The sequence below is a fragment of the Perna viridis genome, chromosome 5 (genome assembly GCF_037379345.1).
Source record: "Perna viridis isolate PV_CMFRI_1.1 ecotype Kerala chromosome 5, ASM3737934v1, whole genome shotgun sequence".
NCBI lineage: Eukaryota > Metazoa > Mollusca > Bivalvia > Mytilida > Mytilidae > Perna > Perna viridis.
The window spans coordinates 28,174,714-28,189,329 of record NC_142449.1 but is presented as its reverse complement, the minus strand read 5'-3'; the positions used below and the strand labels follow the sequence as shown (position 1 = coordinate 28,189,329).

The 14,616-nt window shown below is 31.7% G+C and overlaps 1 long non-coding RNA gene across 2 annotated transcripts in view; it reads right to left on the bottom strand.

The window, feature by feature from the left end:
* The window catches only part of LOC148616947 (uncharacterized), a 21,433-nt gene extending 6,817 nt beyond the window's left edge, over nt 1-14,616 (bottom strand). For both annotated transcript variants that reach the window (XR_015922336.1, XR_015922335.1), the window contains exons 1-2: nt 14,476-14,616; nt 160-201 (exon numbers count right to left, since the gene is read on the bottom strand). This is a non-coding gene — a long non-coding RNA (uncharacterized LOC148616947). The remainder of the gene's footprint in view (nt 1-159; nt 202-14,475) is intronic.

Genomic DNA, 14,616 nt, shown 5'->3' with positions numbered 1-14,616 from the left:
TAAAATGAAAGAGCAGCACTATAAATAGTCAACAATGTAAAAGTAGAAAGCAGAGCTGTTTTGAATAGCATTCAATTAAAAGATGATTCTCTACGAAAGTGATCTTGGAGGTCATTCCAGGTTTTTGCAGCAAAATATTTAAAGGAGTTTAACCCATACCTTGATGTTCTGACGCTGGGTAGCTTTGCTGTGTTCCGATATCTGAAATTATATCTTTTTTCCTTTATTTCAGTTAGGTCATTTAGATATAATGGGTTCGATCTGTCCATTCATTTTCTTGAAAGTTTCAATTGCAATATTTATAATTCTTCGTACTTTCAGTGATGGCATTTTTTTTATTTTAACAAAAGCTCCTCATATGTGTAAATATAGTTGCTATAGATGAATTTAAGGGGCATTTCTTGATTTTTTCCATTTTATTAGCATTAGCCTCACTACAGAAGTGCCAAGTGACAGGACAATAATTAAAATTGGATAAAATAAGAGTGGTAAATTGTTTACCTTATCAGTTTATTTAAGTGTTTCCCTATCCTTTTTAAAACATTTAACGGTTTTGAGGCCTTTTTTGCAAATGTTGGCTGTATAAGTATCAAATTTCAACTGGTAATCTATTGTTACTCCCATAAGTTTTATTTCATCCTCACATTTTATAGTATTATCACCAAGATAGTAAGAAATGTTTTTAACGTAAGTTTTTCGGCCAATGGCAAGTGCCTGAAATTTATCAGGGTTTGCTTTCATCAGATTCACTGCAAACCAATCTATCAACTTTAAGCTATCCGACTCTAATTTTGTTTTTACTTCATGGAGATTGTATCCAGCATAAGAAACAGTATTGTCATCAGCGTAGTTATAGAGAGAAGAATCCTGAATGAAATAAGATAAATCATTTTGACACAATGCTTTGTGTTCGACAGATAATCTCGGAGAATATTAAGAGCTTCATTTAAAACACCATATGATTTTATTTTATCAAGCAGAAGATTATGTGGAAGGCAATCAAATGCTTTGCTTAAATCCATCAAAATTGCAGCTATAAATTTATTATCATCGAATGCCTTTTTTCCAGTCTTCCACTATTTTCAATAATGTAGTTTGACAACCATAACCAGCCCTTGAAGCTGAAAGATAGGGATGGAAAATATGGTTAAAAAATTCAGTGAATTGTTCATCTATGGCCTTTTGAAAAAAAATGACAATATAGGGAGGAAAGAGTAATCAAGGGAACCAGGGTTATAGCGGTAATCAAAAGAATGTAATCCAGGGACAAAGACCAGACATGGAAAACAGACATCATACACAACAAAGAACATAAAGTAACTAAAATCATACAAAGTAACAAAAGTAAATAAGCAACTCGGACTCCACTAAAAACTGGGAGCATGGACCAGGTGCACCGGTATGGTAAGCGTCCTCTGCTTTTCTAGAAACCTCCCCCCTGAGGGAAGAATACTTACAGCTCTATAATTAGACTTATCTAGAACATTATTTTTCTGATAGCATGGCACAACTTGGGCCTCTTTTAGTTTTTTCTGGAAATTTAGAAGTTGTTAAACTTTTATTTATCAAGTTTGTGATTGGTTGAGCGATGGTTGGTTTAGCAAGTTTTGGGGATACACCATCTATGTGTGTTGCTTTCTTAACATTAGCTCTATCTGTTTGTTTCTCTACAAAATTAAACTCAATTTCTCTAAATAAAATTTAGAGAAATTGAGTACAATTTTGTACATTCAATATCTTTTTCATTTATGTTTGTTATGCGTTGGTGTTCTTCATTGATAGCCAACTCTGATCCTTTATCCTTTGCCACATTTATCAAAAAGTTGTTAAATTCTGTGGCTACTTGTAATCAATATAATTTAGTTAGTTGGTTATGGTAATTCCTTTTATGAACTTCTTTTTTCTTCAGATACCACCTTCTATATACTCTTTCATTTACTTATGTTACTTTTTATGTATTATTTTATTAATTTTTATTATACGTATGTATGTGTTCTTTTTTGTGTTTATCTATTTTGCATGTCCCGTCTTTGTCCCTTGATAGGTTACAGACCACCAATTCAACCAATGAGCATTTGGAACGTACGCAAAAATAGTCCTACGCAGAAATTACCCCTGTTCCTCATAGTGCTGTGAAAAAAGTTCTCATCTCATTTAAAAAATTTAAACAGTTTCTGAAAGGAAAAACATTTCTGTACATTTTATAGGTGCATTTTGCTTCTTGTGATGTGAAGCCTAATCTCCATAATGATTTCTAAATATACCCCTATCTTGTGAAAACACTGGGATTTCCCATGCTATTTATAGACACTTCACTTCCGGTGACCAGTACTGCACTGCAAGTCTGCTAACCCCACATGCCATTCTGAGGATTGTGAGCTGACATATGTAGAATCATGCTGATATATAGTCCTCTGCAGGTTAAAGTTAAGGTAAAGTCCAGAGAAGCCATTGAATATTGTGAAATTAGCATAGAAGCCTATGGGAAGTGGAATTAGTGGTTTTTAGCCTTAATTACATTGTTTTGATTCCGCTACAATTTTGCCTCCCCAAATTACAATTTTATTATACACTACATTAATACCATACATTTTATTTTACATTGTTTAATTTTGCTGCTATAGAAATATTTCTATTTGAATTTATTTCTCTAATAATTTAATTTAAAATTTTATTTTTGGCTTGCCCGACAAGGGATACTATAATAACATTTTGAAAATGAATACTTATGTTAGTAAACCCACCTTTTTTCATCCCAACCAGTCTTTTTCTATATCATTTATTTTTTAAGTTAATGTTTCAACTTCGCGTTTCATGGACAGGTGTAGAGATTTTCACCGCATGGATCGATAAACTAAACTAATGGACTAACTTCCTTAACCAATCTCCCACGTACGGGGATCGATGAAGACTGCGATTGCTTACCGCGATATTACTGTGTGATCGTTTTTTGAATATACTTACTTATAATGTATACTTTCGCACAGGTGGATTGTATTATTGCCGGTCTTCGTACATATGGGATATGTACATATATATTAGTGCAATGAATTTTTAGAACTTAAAGGGCTCACATGGTATACGGCTTTGTTTTAACACTATACCATCTCTCCTTTATTGCATACCTACGGAAGCCCATTAGTACCATGTAGAGCTCTTTTTTTATCTTGTTATAACAACCTAACCAACTTGTTATATCAACTCAGCTAACTTATAATATCAACTTACTAATTTGTTATAGCAACATAGCTAACTTGTTATATCAACTTAGCTAACCTTGTTCCATAGATCACCAGTTTCCATTAGAATGGAATCCCTGTTGATCTGGTTTTTATTAATCGTCTTCGTGAATTGAAAGCAGAAAACATGCACGTAGAAATTGAAAACCATCATCTCATTGGATAAAAATCTCAAATAACGCAGAAGTAAAGCGCCGATTATTTATGATTGGCTGACAACATAACACACTCTAAAATCAATACGTAGAACCGTATGCGCTTACGGTATATTATCATTATTTTAGCATCTTCTTTAGACTGATACTGGCTGAACGGAAACCAGTCTTAAATCAGAAGAATCGGTAAACTTCGTAAATAGTGGCAACGATCAAAGTTAAAAAAAAAAGAGTTACGATAAACATTCAATATGGTATTGATATGTAACAATAATTTCAAGAAAGTTTTGATATTATCAATGTTATTTAATATTCACTACATTATCGATCGTGTATTCCCGTTTTATTTTTGCAGGCTTTTCGCGCATGAATGATTTTGTCGTAAACATAGAAGAAAGTTTGATCATGCATGATTGACTTTGGGTACGTTTTATGTCAAAGTCAATTTCTAAGAAACTATGTACCCAGGGATAATGTAATGAGTTGTGGGAATATATCTTTGGGAGTCTGTCAGCATCAAGATAGATAATCAATGTAAGAAGCATTAATGTAGAACATTCAAAGCTCTACCTTCCTGCAAAATTTCATCAAAATTCATGAAGTTTGATAGAGCTGCAGCTCTTAAACTATACAAGATAGATGATCAATATAAGGAGCCATAATGTAGAGCATTGAAAAGTCTACCCACCTGCAAACGTACATCAAAATCTAAAATGTTATGAAACATTACAGCCCTTAAAAGTTTTATTTTTTACCGAAAATTATTTACCGTATATATTTAAAAAATTATATCTTTTATAATTTTTTAAATAAGAAAAAATATAACATTTAAGGACATTCACGTATTCTATTTTAACGATAAGAGACGACTAGCTTTTTTGAAAAGCTAATACTTGTATACGTTATAACAATTAAGAGAAGTTGACAAACCAAGTAAAGTACGGAAGCCCGTTAATACCATGTGAAGCTCTTTTTTTTTATCTTGTTACAACAACTTAACTAACTTGTTATATCAACTTACTGACTTTTCATTCAGAATTGTCAACTTTCCTTTCATCTGTGGCAACATTCCTTCGGCTCCTGCGTATGGAGTGTTCATATCACAACTCATACGTTATGCCAGAGCTTGCCGGGACTACGCAGACTTTTTGTATCGCGCTAGAACTCTAACAAATATGCTTCTGGAACAGGGTTATGTTGCTGCAAGATTGAAGTCATTACTACAGAAGTTTTATGGTCGTCATCATGAACTCGTGGATCGTTATGGTGTATCCATCAGCACCATGAAAACTGATTTATTCAACGGGTCATAGTTTTCATTTCCTCGTTTGTCTACCCCGGACTTGACATTTTATGAGCAACTCGGCGGGTGTTTCTAGAAAAGCAGAAGACGCTTATCCTACCGGTGCACCTGGTCCATGCTCCCAGTTTTTAGTGGAGTCCGAGTTGCTTATTTACTTTTGTTACTTTGTATGTATAATTTTAGTTACTTTATGTTCTTTGTTGTGTATGTCTGTTTTCCATGTCTGGTCTTTGTCCCTGGATTACATTCTTTTGATTACCGCTATAACCTTGGTTCCCTTGATTACTCTTTGCTATATCAACTTAGCTATCTCGTAATATCAACTTGCTAACTTGTTATATCAACTTAGCTAACCTTGTTCCATAGATCACCAGTTTCCGTTAGATTGGAATCCCTGTTGATCTGGTTTTTATATACGTTATAACAATTAAGAGAAGTTGACAAACCAAGTTAAGTTATAAAAAGTTAGTAAGTTGAAATAACAATTAATTTAGCAAAGTTGATAATATAACAAGTAAACTAAGTTGATATATCAGGTAAATCAAATTGTTAGAACAAGTTAGTTAGTTGATATAACAAGATAATAAGTTGATATAACAAGTTAGCTAGGTTGATATAACAAGTTAGCAAAGTTGATATAACAAGATAAAAAAAGAGCTTCACGTGGTACTAACGGGCTTCCGTACATACCCTATATCACACCTCCAGACCTATATCGCAACCCTTCACAGACCATACTTGTAAATATGTTTAAATATATGATATAATGAACATGAAGATTTAAAATCTGTATCACACGCTGTGTCAACCCTCGACCTGATATAGGAATCTCGGGTTGATACAGCATGTGGTACCGATTTTGACGATATTCAGTATATATTATATGTCAGTGGAAAGATAAATTTATTTTTTGAATATCATCTTTTTCTAACTGAAATATTGTAATTTTTTCTACTATTTTGCAGTAATTAAAGAGTGGTCAAAGATCAATCTATACCCTAATACCCAGCTGCAAGTTATTTAAGTGAAATTGTGCGTTGTAAAAACAGATAACATATAAAAATCACATTAATAGAATTTAAAAAAAATGTAATTACGAACTTTTCTTACAATAGTTCACTATTTAATCACAGAACATAATTGTCCCTAAAACGGCAGTATTTTAGTTTATTTACATAAAAAAATTATTCACAGGTCTATGGATATAATAAGATACCGTAAATATTACAATGTGTATCTAAATATTAAGTACTAAATAGCAAAAAAAAATAAATAAAAAATAAATAAATAAATAAATAAAAAATAAACACAACGTTCTCTGTTTGATCTCAAACTTGAGCTTTGCAAAATGAGTTTGAAAATGTAAATTTTATTTTTTAACAAAACAACAACAAGTTTAGATTTAATTATATATTTATTTGATTTTATCATTAATTCAAGACCATCATATTTCTATTTATAAATTCTACAACACTACAATAATCTTTATAGAATAATAAATATATATTTTAAACTTTTTACTTCTACTTTATTCAATTCAAACATCACATATATGATTATGCACTATATAACTTCACTTATGGCAAAACCACAAAATAAGAAAACGGTTTCCATGAATCCTAACAAGATCAGTGGAAAATATGGAATAAGATAATTATTAAGTATTTATTTTTGTGATTGAACTAGGAGCCAAGTATGAACTCTATCATTATAATATCAAGTATTGCTTAGAAGACAATTAGATCCAAACTAAAATTTTTACCTGATTTTCGACCATTTTTAAATTCATTTTATCTTTGATAATGTTTGAAAATCGGATAAAAAATTACAATGATTCATTGAAAATTTATTTCAGTGGTCATTGCAAGAATTTTTATTTAACCATCTTTCCAATACAATGATGCAATGGGAACTTTTAAGCATGAGCAAGCAATATTACCCGAGAAAATAAGTTTAATGCGATGAAATGTTAAATTTAGAACTAACTTCACCACTCTCCATAGGCCTGTTTCCTCACATTATTGAAAACACTTTTATTTATATTTACAAATAGGGAGTCCCAGTCTACTCTAGCGAAACGATCTCTCAGTAGGTTATAATCTGCTTGTTCATATAGATAGATTTTTCTTTTAAAGGGTTTTTGAGGGTTAGATTTTAGGAGATTTAATATTCCAAGAATGGGTGAATAGAAGCGAACTCGATCTAAGAGATACGGACCTACATCATTGATCAACAGGTTGATTGGATTGTTTAGCATGACAAGGTCAATAAGGGATGATGAGTGTTCAGTAAAATGGGTAGGTTCACTGATTAACTGCTGAAGGCTAAACATTTGAATTTTATTGTTTGGAGAATTAGATAGTTGATTAAGAAATAAAATTATCTGTTACAGTAATGTCTTTATCAGTATTCAGGGCTAATTCTAAAGACTCGGAGACTTCTTCCCATATATTATCGTTACTATTTGGTGGAACATAAAATGTACCGTATAACACGATTTTCTTTTTAATTTTTTTTCTAACCATAAGCATTCTAATTGACCAACGCAAAGGTCGGGACGCCAGATACTGTCGATATTGGATCTTACATACACAACAACATCCTCACCCAAACGAACTAGTCTATCTTTGCGGAATAGTTGGTATCCTGTTATCGATATTTCATTATCAGGTACAATCTGTTTTTATCAGCTTTCCGTAAATGAGAGGATATTGAAGTCGTTATATTCAATTGATATTTGCTTAAGTTTTGGTTTTATGCCTTGCACGTTCAAGTGAAGACAAAATACAGAATTCTGCAGGATTTGCGAATAACTTAGGTTTAAGCTGGTGGAGATTGTATTTAATGGTTCTGTGCTACAACTGGATGTAGATGAGGGCCCAGGATTAGGTTCAACGCCAGCAATTATCAATAAAATGCAAGCAATTATGTAGTAGAAAATTTCAGTTTTTATTGGGAAGCCTGGAACAGACAGAGTATAACTTGATATATTTTTTCCTCTTTATCTCGGTATTAGCTTTTGTATTTAGTTCCCGATTTAGCTCATGATCAAAAAGGACTTAAAAGAAGTATCAGCGGGACAGAGGCTAATCCATAAGTAATAAATAAACAAATGCCTTTGATATTGAACAATGAGAGACATTTCTTAGTTTTCCTTACAATGAGTAAAACAGTCAGATTCTCTCTCTGTGTGTAGCTATATCATCCGTCATCATTTAAGACAAGATTTAACAAGACAAGATTTACTGATAGCCTCAGACACAGTAGGTGTACAAGAGGACAACAGAAAACAAATGTACATACATGTAAATAAGACAAATACACAGACAATATCATTAAATATTGGATACATATAGATTAACATTTATATTTTAACACATTCACTTTCATATGATATTAGCAATTTTTCGTAATAAAGCACACACTTCTGTTGAATAATTGAACATTACAGATAGTCAATAACCCACCACATTTACTCATATTCGGTTGCTTTGAATAGTCATCTGGGATGTAACCAGATCGTAAATACATAACCGTTGGATAATTTCACTGGAATATGTGAACTTCATCTCCCACCCCTTTTTTTACAAAGATTACATATTCTTTAACTCCGTGGGACTCCAGACCACCTTCCAGTTTCTATTGGTAGTTTTAAGTTAGGACATCTCAATTTTGTCAAATGAATACGTTCTGCCGGGGACAATCTGAATTCATGTTTATAATTCACCACGAGATATGTTGTCAATTTGTAAAAACCAAGATTAATAGAATTGATCACATAATGTCTGTTTAACTGCGACCTTAAGCCAGTTAATATTTACTTTAACGTGTTCGTTCCATAAGTAACTAAGACCCGTATCATCTAAGATAGATTTAACATGATAGTTATTCCACCTAAATTTGATTGGATTATTGTCATGCAATTTTAACATTAGCCGAAGCATTTTATTTGACAGTTTCTTCTTCTTCCACAGTTCTTGCCCAAAAGCTAATAATTCTTACTTTAACAAGTGGAATTCTACCCAACTCGCCATAAACCATAACATTTGGAGTGCTGCTTCTCAGCTTAAGGACATTTTTACAAAATTTAAGATGCGCCTTTTCAATGTTTTGCTTATTTTCAACATCCCAAACCTCAGAGGAATATAAAAGTATCGGTGATACCAAAAGTATCAAATAACTTCAACTGTAGATCTATTGGCAGTGGAATGTTTCTTAGTTTCCTATAGAGAGCAAATAGAGCTTTTTGGGCTTGATCTATTAGACGCTTTCTTGTAATAGTGAAACTGCCGTTGTAGTTGAAAACCGTGCCTAGATATGTATACGACCCTCCTATTTCTATATTTTTGTTATATATTTGGAATTGAAAATGTTGTTTACGCTTTATTTTAGTGAAGACAATAACTTTTGTCTTTTCAGTATTAACTTGTAATTTCCACTCTACAGTAATTAGAAAACATATCCAATGCTTTTTGCATAGCTTCCATTGTTTCCGACATTATGATTGTATCATCTGCATAAATCATCACAAATATTTTGACATATACATCAAACATTTCTGAGCATAAACAAATTTTCTCCTTGTCTTACACCAACTCCAGAGTTAAAAAATGCAGAGAAATTAGCTTGATGCCTAATACAAGACAATATTCTGATCCATATTGAAAATAACTGAAAATATTTTCCCTGCTACATTGGATTCTTGAAGTTTTAGCCACAGACCATCTCTCCAAACTGTGTCAAATGCTTTCTTAAAGTCAACAAATGTGCAGAATAGTTATACCTTTTGGAAAAATATATAGCTTAAAGGGAGTGTAACACAAAAATGTTGTCAACAGTAGAATAACCCTTTCGAAATCCAGTCTGTGATTTATATAAGAGCTCAATCTCATCAGAAGACTTAGTAAGTCTTTCATTCAAAATGGATAAGAAGGTTTTCCCTGAGCATGAATTTAGTGTAATTCCTCTATTGTTATTTGGATCCGATACCAAACCTTTATTCTTATATTGTTCTTATAAATAGGTACAATAATTTCTTGTGACCAACGTTCTGGTACAATACCTGTATCGAGTACTAAATTAAAAATCTTTAAGTATACAGGTATTAGCTCCAAAACAGTGTTTTTAAGATATTCATTAAGAATATCATCAACTCCCAATGCTTTGCCATTTTTTCGATTTCTAATATTTTTAATTTTAACTATTTCGTCCTCAGTGATTGGACCACTAAGTAATTCGTTCAATTCAATTGGTAAGTTGCTAACAAAATTTTCAAAATTTCAAAAAAGTAGAAAAGGTCTATTTTTAGTTTGACCAGTCCTGGTGTACCAAAGTTTGTGCCTTTTTTTTCTAAAATGGACCTAAAATTATTTTTGACATTTCCTTAATTGAAAAACATGGTCAAAAGTTGAAACTCCTTGTATATTTGTTTTTTTAAAAATCATGAAAATTTAAGGTATACTATAGAAGCCTGTGAGGCAAAGAATACAAGACTGAGAATTGATAACCACAGTTTCAGTGGAAAGTGAGATTTTTAGTAAATGAATTTCAATTATCCTAGAAGCTTTCGAACAACAATATATCATATTTTATACTAAATGGAGCAACCTTAAATGGAATAAAGTGATTCAAGGCCTCATTTTTTACTTTTATGGCATATTTTTACTAAATTTGGAAATGTTTTTTATGGATTAAAAGATGACCAATGGATTGCAATTGCTATTATCAAAAGTTTTCTAAATACAACTATATAAGAAATAAATAGGGTGACTTAAATTGCTGAAATATAAACAGTTTTAATTTTGTTTTACATTTTTAATACTTGGAGTAGAGACTTGACCTAAAAATGGTTGAATTGCACTTGTTACACATGACATATAAAAACTGAAATATTTTTTGCATTTTCACATTTCTTCTACTATAACTGCTCAAGAAGTGTGTACAACAGCCACTTGATTGATTAAAGTGAAAACTGATCTCATAAATGACCATTTCTAATGGTACTTCCACTCAAATTTTAATGTGGTTTATAAAAAAATTGGTGGTGATGACATATAAGATATGAATTTTCTTCAATAGTGTGTGAAGTAGGTAGAAACTTTGATGTTTTCTGTGTATGTTATTTACTGTTCTTGCAAAATATCAATCTGTGTCTGTGAGATACTTCTCATTTTGTAATAACTGAGTACATTTATACATGCCCAGGGTACCAAATGTGACTGAAAATCAGCATTTTTGGAACTAAGATGTCTTTTTCATTAAAATAATGCTAATTATTCAACATTTTGACTCTTTTATACCTTTGTGTAAACAAGAAATTCAACTTTGTGCAATTGGTTGTTTCAGTAAGCAGATATCAAATTATCAAGAGGCTCCCTGGTGTTATGGCTAAAAAAGGGGGTCCAAACTTGACTTTTGTGAATATGGGCCAAAAAAATTGAGATTTTGAAACATTTGGTATTCATAGAATAGTCAAGATATTTGTCTTCTTAATACAGACCACCTTTAATGTTTAAAAAGGTAACTAATATTTTTTTTATCAAAACTTTTTTTGCAAAATATGAGATATTTGACTAAATACTGTTAAAGGGTACCTATATGAAAATTGGAACAAAATTCACAGGAAAGCAGGAGGACAGAGATATTTTGTCTTTAAGTGGGAAATTGAACACAGTTATAGAAAAGCAACAACATTGAAAGATATCAAAAAAATTTAGTAATAGGTATCAGTCTTGTATTACATATTCCTGAGCGGGTGTACGTCAAAACACGAGATCGTCCCATTCCGGAATCGGGCGGCCTTAAACGGAATAACGTGGAATCTCGCGTTTTTCCAATTCAGGACGTGTCCCATTCCGGAATGGGAAATTTCCGACTTCGACCGTAACATCATCGTACTAGCATCGCGTAAACGATATGTCGTGGTTCATATGATACATTTTAACTTCTTATTTGACAAACAATTTTTATTTTTCCGTTTAAAACTGAGCGGAAAGTGTATTTTGAAGAAAACTTGAAGAATGTTGCCACGCCCATCGATAACTTTCGACCAATCAACGGCTTTTGGTCATTCATCAGGATCAATGTGAAGCTTTTTTACGATGTAAGCTCAGCTGTCCTCACCTGTTCAAGTAACTCGGCATGATTTCACCAAGAACTAAAGAAAAAGCGGGGAAATGGTAGGTATTTAATGTTGATTTATAAGTCTGATCAATCGTAATCATGCATTAAAAGAATAGGTTCCTTCCATCTTTTGAAATGCGAGAAGGAGGATTCCTAATATTTTGCAGTAAATAAAGGAATATGGAATAGCAGTTTCTGAAAATAGATTTGAAATATAAAAAAAGGTTTTTATCATTAGATTTCAGTTTGAATTTGATAGATTTTAATAAAACTCAGCAGCTTGAGGGCAATGCACCCTATAAAAAAATTGTTTAACCCCTTCACCTTATCCTATTGGTAAAAAATACAGAAGTAATTCAAAATATTTTTGGATACACCCTTTGATACCTTTGAAAGATGAAAGATGACTTTTCCAAAATCCTATGACCTATCAAAGATATTACAAAATTTAAGAATCATAAATAGAAAAACAAATTAATATTTTTTTCAGAAAGAATAAAGGATTAAAAAAAATCTTTGACAACTGATCATTGATTTCGTTCAAGGACCCTTTTTTATATTGTCTGTACATTTTGCAGTTATCCCTCTACAGGCTAGAAGATAGCTTCGTGTAAAAAATAACTTAAACCTCTAACACGCAAGCTTACAAAGTAAATTTTGAGTGTGCCTAATATAAGTATTTGACGAATCCTTCGTATCACCAATCTTAAAGAAATGAATAATTCAAGGTATTTTAATGATGGGCAGTTTCTGAATAGAACGATATATAGAATTTTTGTAGCAAAAATTCTAACCCTTTGATATTAAGGCAGCATATCAACAATAAAGCAAAATGTTCCGAAAATAAAACAAATAAATTCATTATTACTGATGAAATTTGTCTCATAAAACAGAAAAAAAACAAGCATGAAATTGAGCAAAAATGTTTCTCATCCATGGCGTGGTCATTGTCCACTTGAATGGTGTCATCCTAGATATATAAACATTTGGTTTTTGAACAATAACTTCGATATCAAATTGATTTTTGGGGTTATGGTGCGAACCGATTAGGAATTAAGGTCCAAAAAGGGATTAAAAGTAAGTACACACTATATGCAAAATATCTATAAAATTGTATAAATATTGGCAAAACATTACCGAAGCGTCAGCTGTGATGTACAAAATAATAAAACACCACAAGGTTCAGGGTAGATTTTGTTTGATTTGAGGTTTATGACCTGTACAGTTTAGGAAGTAGAGGCCGAAAAGGAGCAATAAACAAGCATTTGTCTGTTGAAGAAGATGGACCAAATAGAGCCCGAAGCTAGCAGGTTATAAAACATGCTAAGAGTGGGATAGATTTTAGGGATATGATTGTATTCATTATGGAATAAAGTGGAAATGTGGAAAACCAAACATGTTCTGGATTCCGGGCTATAACTAGCGGTTACAAAGCACTAATTCAACCAATGAGCTTTTAGAACGTACGAAAACATAGTCATTCAAAAGTTCTAGTGCACTTGTGTTATGTTGCTGTGGAGAAAGTGCACATCAAATCTGCACAAGTGAGCCTTTTTTGGCAGAGAATCATATTTTTCTTTATTTCCACAAAAAAATAATCACGGTAACTTACTGAATCAAATATTTTGTATGAGTTATGCATGAAGACCCCCTTGTTTGCGAAACGTAGGGGAATTCCCATTCTATTTTGGTAGCTCATTATCTTCTATGAGCCGATGTCGCATTGCAAGGTAGTAAATTCATGGCGTTGATTCAAGATTTGTATTTTATTTCCAAACAACCATATCAACAGTAACTATGTATAAATATATACAAGTAACCCTGCAAGTAAAATACATATAATCAGTACTATATATAAGAAAGATAACTCTAGCACTCAAATAAGCAAATCTGCCAAAATTACGTGTATGTCTCATAGTCAATAGAAAATAGTGCTAGTTCTCTACTTTTTTTTTCAATATTATCAAATATAAACTGCATAAAGTATGTGGCTAGCAAAAATAAGCATATCTGTTAAATAATAATATACATCTTTTGAAAATACAAGTTATTAATAAAACATATGCATTGACAAGACAAATAAGCTGTTAAAATGCACATATAAGCAAATCATGCTGAAAACACTACAATTAGCACAAAAATACATATAAATAACAGCATGCAACACAATCTACCATATATATGGCACAAAGGTCTTCTCTTCAGAAAAAGTAGTTACAAACGTGGGATCTACATCATCAGCTCATCAATGAGTACAAAAATGATGTAACAAAAATAACTATCTTAAGTACTGTGTCTATTTAGAGTACTCTCTGATCATTTCAATATTCAACATAAAACTATATACATTTACCTATTAGAACATATTATAGTCAAAAGTTAACTGGTTTATAATGAAAAATATGATTTATCTGTTATTTTAATCTTTTGATCTCTAAATTTAGCCTTTTTATGATTTTAAGTATTTTAAACAATATTTAACTGTTTTTATCAATAAAATTAATGATTTTCATACTTTCATGTGTTTTATTATTTTAAACAGCACTTTCACCCAGAAATTACACACTCTGACCATTTATACAAATCTTACATACAACACTCATAAAACTGTGGAATATGGAACTATAGGCAATAACATAAGTAAAGGATAACTAACCTTAAATACATAAAAGTTGTCCACTAGAAATAAATGCAGAAAGCCAAAGTAAATTAATAAAGTTGACTAGAAATTAATATGTCTGCCAATCAATCACAAATCTGGCTGTCAAGAGAAAGAAACAATAGAATTTCTCTCCAA